Genomic DNA, 10711 nt, shown 5'->3' on the forward strand with positions numbered 1-10711 from the left:
GTGTGCGCGCGCGCGTGTGTGTGTGTGTGTGTGCGAGAGTGTGAGTGCATGCGTGCGAGAGTGTGAGTGCATGCATGCGTGCATGCGTGTGTGTACACTCTCATTAAATAAATAAATGTGGTACCCCTCTTTTCTCTTTTTATATCCTCCTTTCTGTCATTGTTCATGAGTTCTCAAGAATTCCAATACAATCCTATTATTTTAATGCCCTCACAATTGCCTCATTTTCTCAGTTATTTTCTCTGTGAAATTGCAAAGAAGAAAAATCTAATTGGCCTTATTCATCTCTTCATGCAACACTCTATTGTAGGTCACTGGCCAATCTGCATATTGGCTTTCCTTGGGTTTCCATGGAGATGGAATGTTTCCAACTTGGGAAAATAGATGAACAGAGACATACTTTACCAGGAAGTGGCATCTAAGAAACATTTTTGGGGAAATGAAATTTAACTGAACCATGGGATGTCTACAGACAAAACTTTGAAATATCTATGGGTCATAGAACCAAATACAACGGCAAACTCCGAATCTGCGCACTTATCTGACCTGCTCTTGGCCATTGACCAGCTCCTCCATTCCTGTACTCTTCACTAAATCATGTGACTTACTTCTGCATGCTCCAGTTAAGCATCTAACATTGGTCGAACATTTTGTGAGGTAAGTACACATAAGATCTTTTCCCCATCACATAAACAAGCACACAGAAGAAGCTCTACAGGTACAAGACATTGACTCAAATAATTATGGAGGTAATACCACAACAGATAAGAAAATGAGCAGAAGAAAGAAGGTAACCAAGAAAGGGCAAGCAATTGGAGTGAGTCTTGCCGGAGAGCTAGCATAAACACACACTCCAATGCAACCCCACCCAGCAGACAGCACACCAGCTCTACCAGTAACCAATTAAGGCATTACATCCTTTAGGTGGGGAGTGTCAAGTCAATGCTTGGCACTTTCAGCTGTCCTCAAAGGGCAACCAAACTTTGGAACAGAGAAAGGAATCTGACAAAGAACTGTAGGTTCTGACAGTCATTAGTCTCCTGGGTACACGTTCAGTAAAGGCATGGGGTTATGATTTGACATCAACACCAGCTCATGTAAACTAAAGGAATGCATGAAAATCAGTTATGGTACAAAACAATACCCTAGGTATGTGTTGAGAATCCACATAATCATATGTACTTTTGAAACCCTCTGCCCAAGACAGAATGCCTGTAAGTTAGCTAAAACAGTAGAAGAGACACAAAGTAACATTACACACCCATCTTATGGTAAAATTTTAAAACCCAACTTATCACTAAGATCCTGCTCATTCTTCTTGAAATGAGTCATTATCCATTTGATATCTCTTCTGTCTCTTTAGTGATTGCTGTCTTCTTGCTGTTGTGATCGTCTTTTCCAAACATGAGTGGATCCATACTGTATCATTATACGGACTTTCCCTCTTTAAGAAGTATGGATGGTTTGTGCCTCTAACTGCAGCTCCTGAGAGGTAGAGGCTGGAAGGCTTTCAGATTAGCACAAGTCATGTAGTCATACATTGTCTTTAAGAGAGAGAAAGAAAAAAAGGAGGAGGAGTGGAAGAAGGACAAGAAAAAGATGAGGAGAGATAAGAGGAAAAGGAGGAGCCAATCAGGCACGGTGGAGGATGCCTTTTTATCCAAGCACTCGAGGATAGACACAAGCAGATCTCTGTGAATTCAAGGCCAGCCTGGTCTACATGATGTGTTCCAGGCTAACTGGGGCTACATAGTTGAACCCCATCTTAAGAAGGAGAAAAAGAGGAAGATAAAGGAAGAAGGAAGAGAAGAAACAGAGATTATAAAATGTACTATAGCAAACCCCACTGTCGTTAGGGCAATTTGTCTAGGATCTTTGGGAAAATCCATTATTGCTGGAGAAAGATTGACGGCCATCCTTGGTATTCCATCTCAATTACTTGAAATGTGAGCTTTTGCCCATTTCCTTGGGCACAGTCCTGCTGGGATGGTTAACAATCTTCCAAGAATGACAAGCACGGTATGGGAGTGCACAAGCTTAAACCAAATCCAGCTTCTAATGTTTATAAAGTGGAGTTATGGGACATGAACTAGGGTTACAGAAGGATGATAAACAAATCAAGAAAACAAATGCAAAAAGCCCCAACCAATGACCAACAGCTCAGCCTTGCTGGAGGGTCAGATGACTGGAAGAGAAAACAGAAGTAAAAAATTCGGAGATTTTTTTTTCCCCAAATAGAAGTCTGACTGTTTTTATTTTCTTCAACCCTCTCAGTCCTGCTTTGGCCATGAAAGAATAAAAGGATGCTGCCCCGGGGGATGCAAGGGCAAATGTCAGGGGTGATCTTGACTCTCCTCAAGGCTGGCCCTTCAGTCACTGAGCTAGGCTATTTCACAGAGTTCTGTTTTATACTAGATCCTGAATTATTTTTAATAAAAGGAAACAGTTACTGGCTATCATAAAATTTAAGAAAAAGCAAAGTCTTTTATGGAAAAGCATAAATGTTTTGGATTAATGCCAAGTGATTGATTTTGTTGGATAGGTCTGTGAGTGGTATCAGTACGGACTCTTTGTTTCTTAGGAAGTCTTCATTAACTCACAATGACTGGAGGAAAACAAGCATAAATGTGAATGTTTCCAGTTGTGGAACATCTGAAAGATGGTCTTATGTAGCCCAGGCTGGCCTCCACCTCTCTATGTAACCAAAGATGTCTTTGAACTTCTGCCTCCACACGTAGAGAGTTGGTGTTAAATACAAACCCGGTTTGTGCAGTGCTGGGATCAGTGTAAAACTTGCTTATTTTAAGCAACACTCTACCAAGTAAATGACATTGCTGACCCACACAACATTCATTTCTATTTTCACGTGTAAGAATTCGAATTCTTATTCCCTGTTACAATTATATCTTGCAGGGCCTACTTAGTAATTCAGAATAGGCTCAGCAGGTAATGGGGCTCAAACCAGACAACTCATGAATGCCATAGCACACATGTGCACACGATAGATAGATAGATAGATAGATAGATAGATAGATAGATAGATAGATAGATAGATAGATAGATAGATAGATAGATAGATGGGAAGATGGATGGATGGATGGATGGATGGATGGATAGATAGATAACAAGTTGTTTTATTTAAATAATCTTTTCAAAACATTTTTGCATTTACTATACCAATATCACAAGTTTACCACAATGTTTTATTTGATTTCATTCTAGGAAATGGAAGAGAAAATTAAAACAGTGCCTATATTAACCTTAATGGATTTCAGATCCATCTTGCTCTAACACTGAGAGTAGTGTAAGTTGGATTCATAGAAAACATGACGATTTGGAGTGTGTGTGTGTGTGTGTGTGTGTGTGTGTGTGTGTGTGTGTGTGTTTTAGCCACAATTTCTTTCCAAGACACATTTCTATGCCACCAAGAGTCTCCATCAGCCTGTAACTCAAATTTCAAAAGTGTTCATTTCTGCAAATAATCAAAGTCATAAGAAATTTCCCCTTAGCACATTGGCAATGCTCCCTGTAAACCCTTTCCCAAAGGCTGGTTTGAACGCTCGGGGGTCATCGACAGCAAATGCACACGTATAGCTCCCACCACATGTGCTGCTAACATGAAACCCGAGTACAAATACAGGGGGCAGGAGAAGCTGATACTGAGATCAGTGTCCATTCCTATATCTCTTTGCCTCATTCCTGATCTCTCTGAGGCTAACTCCAATTTACCAGCACTGGAAAGAATTAGTTATGAAGGGTTTTGCCAGTGAACAAGGAGGCCATGCATACATTGCTGTTGACTGCTCAGTCTGAAATTGGCTACGAAGAAGCCTTGCTTCTACATAACTGGAATGGAGACAGAGTGCTGCATGCAGTCATTGAAAACAGCGAGCCCTCTCCTAAGTGCTTTAAGGGTCCCCATCCCGATGGTGCTCAGCAGAATGGACCAATAAACACATACCCTTCAAATTTTTACAAATTTAGATGATAAGATCTCATAACTCGGATCTCTCTGCACTGTCCCCGTTATTCATTTCTGTCCTTGTCAAACATTCAGTCCATTTAGTAGCATTTCTGTGGCTTGGGCAGCTGTGCTATGTCTCTTCAGAGAATTAAAGTGAGGGGGCAATGTAGTATCATGGGTAATTTGGAGATCCTAAGAACTTGCAAACCAAGAGATAGAAGACAGACTCTGCCACTAGCTTGCTCTGTAACAAGGGACAACAAGGCTTTACTGCCCATTTTCCTCATGGCTAAAATCAGAAGAGACATGCTTGGTTTTCTTTTCTGAACTATAGTCCCACTCTGTGATCCACATTGTCCTCCAATTTGGTCATCCTCCTGCCTTATAGGCCTGTACCAGCGCACTCTTCATCAAAGTGCTATCTGTGGGTTGTTCAAATTAGCACATGTCGCAATTAAGACAAAACTTGGTTCACAATAATCTGGAATACAAATGATGCCTGAGATTTTTCTCTTTCCCGGAATGTTGGGCATACTGCAGTTTGTGAGCTCGCTAAGAATATTATCCTAGACTCTCTCTACAGTTGCAGACAGTCCTGCCTGAAAGTATCTGTTCAAATTCCCATTGTCACTCACAGCTTCTAAAAACTAGGCTTTGCAGCCACATGTGCAGGTCACACAACTGAAGGTGAGAATTAAGGGGAAAAAATTGGCAAAAATGAAATACTTCTGAATAGTGCCCAATGACAAAATTACTTCAAGATCAAATACATAATTAATCTGAGGTGTTTCTGTCAGTCTTTACCCATGTCACACAGCATGACTTTAGGAAGCCTTGGTTTTGAATATATAATGATTGCACTTCATAATATGTCTGCCCTCGCACTGTGTAACACCAGGGAATAGTGTCTGAAAACCTCACATTCAAGACTATCATATGTCATAAGTTGCAATGCTTTTACTGTACATATTATAGAAACATGATGATTTAATAATGGGTTAAAAAAAAGGATGGTATTTTCCTACCATCCTTCCTCAGTCCAGAAGTATTGAACTAGTGCATTTGGATCATATTGTAATAGAATGTTTGGTTTTAAAAATTACTGTTTGAAAATCCTATCACTTACAAGAGAAAGTGAACACAACGCCCAACCCCTAGCCAAGAAGCTCTTCGCAGTTGATACCTGCTGAGAAAGGGAAAATCGTTTTTTTCCAATGGAGAGTCACTGAGTATATTGACCACATTCCAGGGCAAGCTCTATGCCCAGGAGTAGATGGCAACACAAAACAGACTCTATTTTTGATGTGTGTATATTGTTTTGTTTTGTTTTTTAGTTTGCTAGTCTGCTTCGGTATTTTTAATTTTGGTTGCGTGTGTTTTTGTTTGCTCATTTATTTGTTTTTTGAAAGAGAGAAAAGAGACTCTCTGCGCCTTCTTGTTGCAGAGACACCCACATCTTCTTGTGCAGTGTCAGCCTCATCCCCTAGACATGATGGGGAAGGTCAGAATTAATGGATTTGGCTGTATTGGGCACCTGGTTACCAAGGCTGCCATCACATCTGCATCTGGCAAAGTGGAAATTGGTGCCATGAATGACTCCTTCGTTGACCTCAACTACATGGTCTACATATTCCAGTATGACTCTACCCATGGCAAGTTCAACGGCACAGTCAAGGCTGAGAATGAGAAGCTTGTTATCAACAGGAAGACCTATGCCATCTTCCAGGAGCGAGATTCCACAAACATCAAATGGGGTGACGCTGGTGTTGAGTATGTTGTGGCATCTATTGACATCTTTACCACCATGGAGAAGGCCAGGGTTCGCTTGAAGTGTGGGACCAAAAAGGTCATCATCTCCACCCCTTCTGCCAATGTCCCCATGTTTGTGATGGTGTGAACCACTAGAAGTATGACAACTCGCTCAAGATTGTCAGCAATGCTTCCTACACAACCAACTGCTTAGCCCCCTAGTTAAGGTCATCCATGACAACTTTGGCATTGTGGAAGTACTCATGACCACAGTCCAGCTATCAGTGCCACTCAGAAGACTGTGGATGGTCCCTCTAGAAAGATGTGGTGTGATGGCCATGGGGCTGCCCAGAATATCTTCCTGCCATCCACAGGTGCTGCCAAGACTATGGGCAAGGTCATTCCAGTGCTGAACAGGAAGCTGACTGGCATGGCCTTCCATGTTCCTACCCCCAATGTATCTGTTGTGGATCTGACATACTGCCTGGAGAAGCCTGCCAAGCATGGTGACATCAAGAAAGTGGTGAAGCAGGGATTTGAGGACCCACTAAAGGGATCTTGGGCTACACTGAGAATCAGGTTGTCTCCTGAAATTTCAAAAGTATCTCCCACTTTTTCATCCTTGACGCTGGGGCTGGCATTGTTCTTAATGACAACTTGGTAAAGCTCATTTTCTGGTATGACAATGAATGTGGATGGCTACAGCAACAGGCCTACATGGCCACCAAGGAGTAGGAAACCCTGGACCACTCACCCCAGCAAGAGTGAGGCCCTTGGTTGCTAGGAGTCCCACCTCAGTCTTCAAAACTGAGCATCTCCCTAACAGTTTCTATCCCAGACCCCCACTACAGTGGGAGGGTCCTAGGACCCTTACTCTCTTGAATGCCATCAAATTTTGCTATACCCACAAAAAAAAGAAAGAGAGAGAGAGAGAGAAAGAAAGAGAGAGAGAGAAGAGAAGAGAAGAGAAGAGAAGAGAAGAGAAGAGAAAAGAAGAGAAGAGAAGGACAACATTCAGCTGAGCGGGTACAGACGTAGGGAGGACCTTGGAAAAGTTGGGGTAGGGAAGAATATGATCAAAATATTTGCATGACAAATATTTAACATAATAATTTTGAAAATTGCTGTTTGAGTTGCTGACTACAGTTTTAGAAAAAATTAAATCTATTCTAGTTCAGGATTAGGAATTTTCAACACTTTCTGAAAAGTTCTTAAACATACTTCTGCCATTTTGTACTGTGAATCTACCCAGTGCCATTCTCAACACTGATGATTGTAAAATAGAAATATTAATCAACTGTGAAAAACAATGGAGATATACTATGTCCTACTGTATCAAATATTCAGCTACAATTTAATTCTTTGTGCAAAAATAAAAGTATTTATCTCAGTAGCATACAGATTTGCTTTCACATTTAATAGACAGTAAGATTGTATGTATACCAAAAATTTATTTTAAAACAAATGTATTTATGATTTATTATTAGCACATGTTTGATTTATATACCTATTTTATATGCCTATATATCTCGAGTCATGAAAAAGTTTCTCAAGTGAAGGTCTAAAGAGTTAGGTCATGGGTTAAGAGCACTGTCTTAGTCAGGGTTTCTATTCCTGCACAAACATCATGACCAAGAAGCAAGTTGGGGAGGAAAGGGTTTATTCAGCTTACACTTCCACATTGCTGTTCATCACCAAAGGAAGTCAGGACAGGAACTCAAGCAGGTCAGGAAGCAGGAGCTGATGCAGAGGCCATGGAGGGGTGTCACTTACTGGCTTGCTTCCCCTGCCTTACTCAGCTTGTTCTCTTATAGAACCAAGATCACCAGCCCAGGGACCGCACCACCCACAATGGGCTGGGTCCTCCCACCTTGACCACTAGTTGAGAAAATGCCTTATAGCTGGGTCTCATGAAGGCATTTCCTCAACTGAGGTTGTTTTCTGTGATAACTCCAGATTGTGTCAAGTTGACACACAAAACCAGGCAGTACAAGTATCCACTATCACTACCATCCAGATCTAGGGGATCCAACATCCTTTCTGACCTCAGAGGGTACTGGGTATGCACATATCACACAGACATACATGAAAGCAAAATTTTCATAGACATAAAATAAAATAAATAAATTGAAACACGTTTTCTCAGATGAAAAGGGCTGTGCTAACTACATTGGCTTTATAAAGAAATACACCGTGGCTTTTGCGTTCCAAGATACTCATTTTCACATGGTTTTTATTGCCTGTGTTCTCAGCAAGATGCTAAGGTAGGGCACCCAGTAAGATGGCAAGAAGAACAAAATCTTTGCCCCTAGACACTCACAGTGCTTGTCAGTCCTGCACATAGCTTGCTGAATACATTGTCCCACAGTGTGTGCTTCGGGAGGTATTAGGCGCTATAACACATTCATACTACACTTGATCTTAGCCAAAAGGCCGAGAAGCGATGCTATAACACATTCATAGCTCTAACGCTTAAACAGTAACGCGACAGACATTTAGTATGTTGTATTATCCTTTCCTGTGTAGCAAAATGTCCCTCACATTCAGTGATTAAAATATGCAGACATTTCTCAGTTTCTGAATCCAGAATCAAGACTGAAGTCAAGAATCCAGGAGCAGATCAGCAGATTTGGCTCTGGTTCAGAACCTCCAGCAGTACAACAGTCGCAGTGTCCACTGGAGCAGCTAGGGTTAGACGATTCTTTTCCAAGCTCACTTACCTGACTCTGGACACCTCTGCCTTACAATGGTTAGAGACCCCTGGGCCAGAACTTTGTTCATGACATTCAAAATCCTAGCATCCAACTTCTGGGCTTTCACCATCTGGTCCTCCACATCCGACTGAAAGGACATACATACTATATGTAGTTAGGGTAAGGGAGTGGGGTGGCCCCTCAGAGTTGATACAGAACATGCCTAGACACCAAATTCTCAGCATAAAAGAAATGAGTTGCACAAGATGGGGCAAGGGTAGGGGTGGGGGTAGGGAGTGGCAGATGGGGGATGGGAGATAGGAGATAGGGGGGACTGCTTCTGGATTAAGCAAAGGCAGACAGCAGGCAGCAGGTATTTTGTAGGAATTGGTTTTTTAAGGGGGGAAAATGGGCAAATCTGGGCTAGAGTGAGTTGGTAAGTCCTGATTGAACAGGATAGTTAGTGTAGCTACATAATGAATTTGGGTTGCTGGACCTTGGTGTTTCGTCTCAGGAATGAGTCAGTGGCCATATAAGGGAATAGACCTTAGGGGCAAGCTTTAGGGAGTCAAAGAGTTTAGCCAAGGAAGAGGGAAGGGTAAAAGGACAAAACCTGTCGGCCCCATATTTGTCATGTGAAGACCTGTTAGTTCTTCAGTCTGTGTTGCTTAAGGGTTTAGGGGACAAGTCTTAGAAGTTGTGTACTTGGCCCACATTCCACGTGCCCACACCAGCACCCAATGAACGCAGAGGAGTATGGGAAATAAGTTCTGTCTGTGTACCCTGATTAAGAGGGTAGGACTTGGTGAGGGAAAAGCAATCACTCACTCTACCACACCCTCTCTTTGAAAAGACTATACATGCTAGTGCTTGACTTTCTTTCAAAGAGCCATCTACATGGTTTTAATGCAACAAAGGGATACGGTTGCTTGCCATTGTGCAAAAAAGACAATTTGATTAGTTGGGTATTTTCACCTCTCCTGTGCATAACAAACATAGCGCCTGTTGCAGACCACGAGAAGGTGGCAGAAAGCAAGTTCTGGGTCAGGAAAGTGCCGCTTCAGGGATAGCAGGATGGTGCTTCTGGAAACAAGACTCACCTGTTTCCCTATGGGGAAGAGAAGCCAGGCTTTGTCCCCAGGCAAATGAAAATCCAAATCACAAGACTGCGACTACAAGCACAGAACAATGCATTAAAAGGTGGCGGCGGCGGTGTGCACTGTTTGCACGCATCCTAATATGCATCTGCCATTCCAAATGCTCTCTGAAAACACTGAAGGATGGAGGGTAGTTAGTGATGAGAGAGATTGTTTGGCTGTATCTCAGCTTCTTCGTGCCGTAATTGCTAAGCCTCTTGGTTTTTAAGGGCTCCGGGATGTTAACGGCAGGTCACAGTGGCCCATTTCTCCACATACCGATGTGGTAACACTGCATCCGATGATGGTGACACGAAGAAAAACCATTTCTGGCATAGAAAAATGATCTGATCTGAATTTGAAGCTTCCAGAAAGGCTTTAACAATCCTTTAAATTAGATAGATGAGCTCGTCCACCTACTTGTTTTGAATTCTGGCCATTTTTACATATTTATTTCAAAAGAACCAAAAAAAAAAAAGTCGCTATTTTTTTTCTTCCAACAGCCCAGTTTCCAGTCTTCTGCCATGATTACCTCAGCAGCTGAAGTTTTTGCTGTTGCTTGCTTTCTGCTGCGTTTGCTTACATCACTTCAAGTTGGAAAAACCCACAGAAAGGAATGGTTTTTTGGAGGGGCCGGGGAGAAGCAAAAAATGAATGAAATCTGAGCCAGACTTAAGATACTCGCTCTCTGCCCAGCCCTGCTTCTGGACCAGAGGAGAGGGATGTTTTCCTGAGAAGCCAGCTCCAAGCCACAAACCTGGAACACATCAAGCTTTCTCTTCTTGCTAATTGGCACTTACCTCACCTAGGGGCTTTTGCCAAGAAGGGTTGAGGGGTTTAATGGGGGAAGGAAGAAAGGAAAGACTCCAGAGTCCTGGAACACAGTCGCAACCACGTGGGAACTTTTCCCTCAGAGGGCTTTGCAACAAAGTGGCCTATGTGCCTGCCCTGCCCTCCCGTTTGTGGGGCTAATGCTCAGACTGGGGCCTGAATGATAACTGCTTGGTGTAATTACGAAGACAGCTTGAAAACTGTGCTTCTCTTTGTTCTGGCCTTCAGATGAGGCTGTCTGAACGCAGTTTGAGCCAGCTTTATTTCAAAGCGCTTTTTCTTTCCATATTTCAAAAGGTCAGTGTGTTTACTGGTGGCCAAAAAAGAAGCTAGTGTAA

The 10711-nt window shown here is 42.3% G+C and overlaps 1 long non-coding RNA gene and 2 pseudogenes across 1 annotated transcript; 2 read left to right on the forward strand and 1 right to left on the reverse strand.

Moving 5' to 3' along the window:
• Positions 1–292: 292 nt before the first annotated feature.
• On the forward strand, positions 293–2847 carry LOC134479591 (uncharacterized). Its single transcript, XR_010053130.1, has 2 exons — positions 293–657; positions 1364–2847. It is a non-coding gene; the product is annotated as an uncharacterized LOC134479591 (long non-coding RNA).
• A 2568-nt stretch (positions 2848–5415) lies between these two features.
• On the forward strand, positions 5416–7094 carry Gapdh-ps34 (Glyceraldehyde-3-phosphate dehydrogenase, pseudogene 34; annotated as a pseudogene).
• Positions 7095–8091: 997 nt separating this feature from the next.
• Positions 8092–8158, reverse strand: LOC120094036 (U2 spliceosomal RNA; annotated as a pseudogene).
• Between the last annotated feature and the right edge of the window lie 2553 nt (positions 8159–10711).

The sequence above is a fragment of the Rattus norvegicus genome, chromosome 7, assembly GCF_036323735.1.
Source record: "Rattus norvegicus strain BN/NHsdMcwi chromosome 7, GRCr8, whole genome shotgun sequence".
In the NCBI taxonomy this organism is placed as follows: domain Eukaryota; kingdom Metazoa; phylum Chordata; class Mammalia; order Rodentia; family Muridae; genus Rattus; species Rattus norvegicus.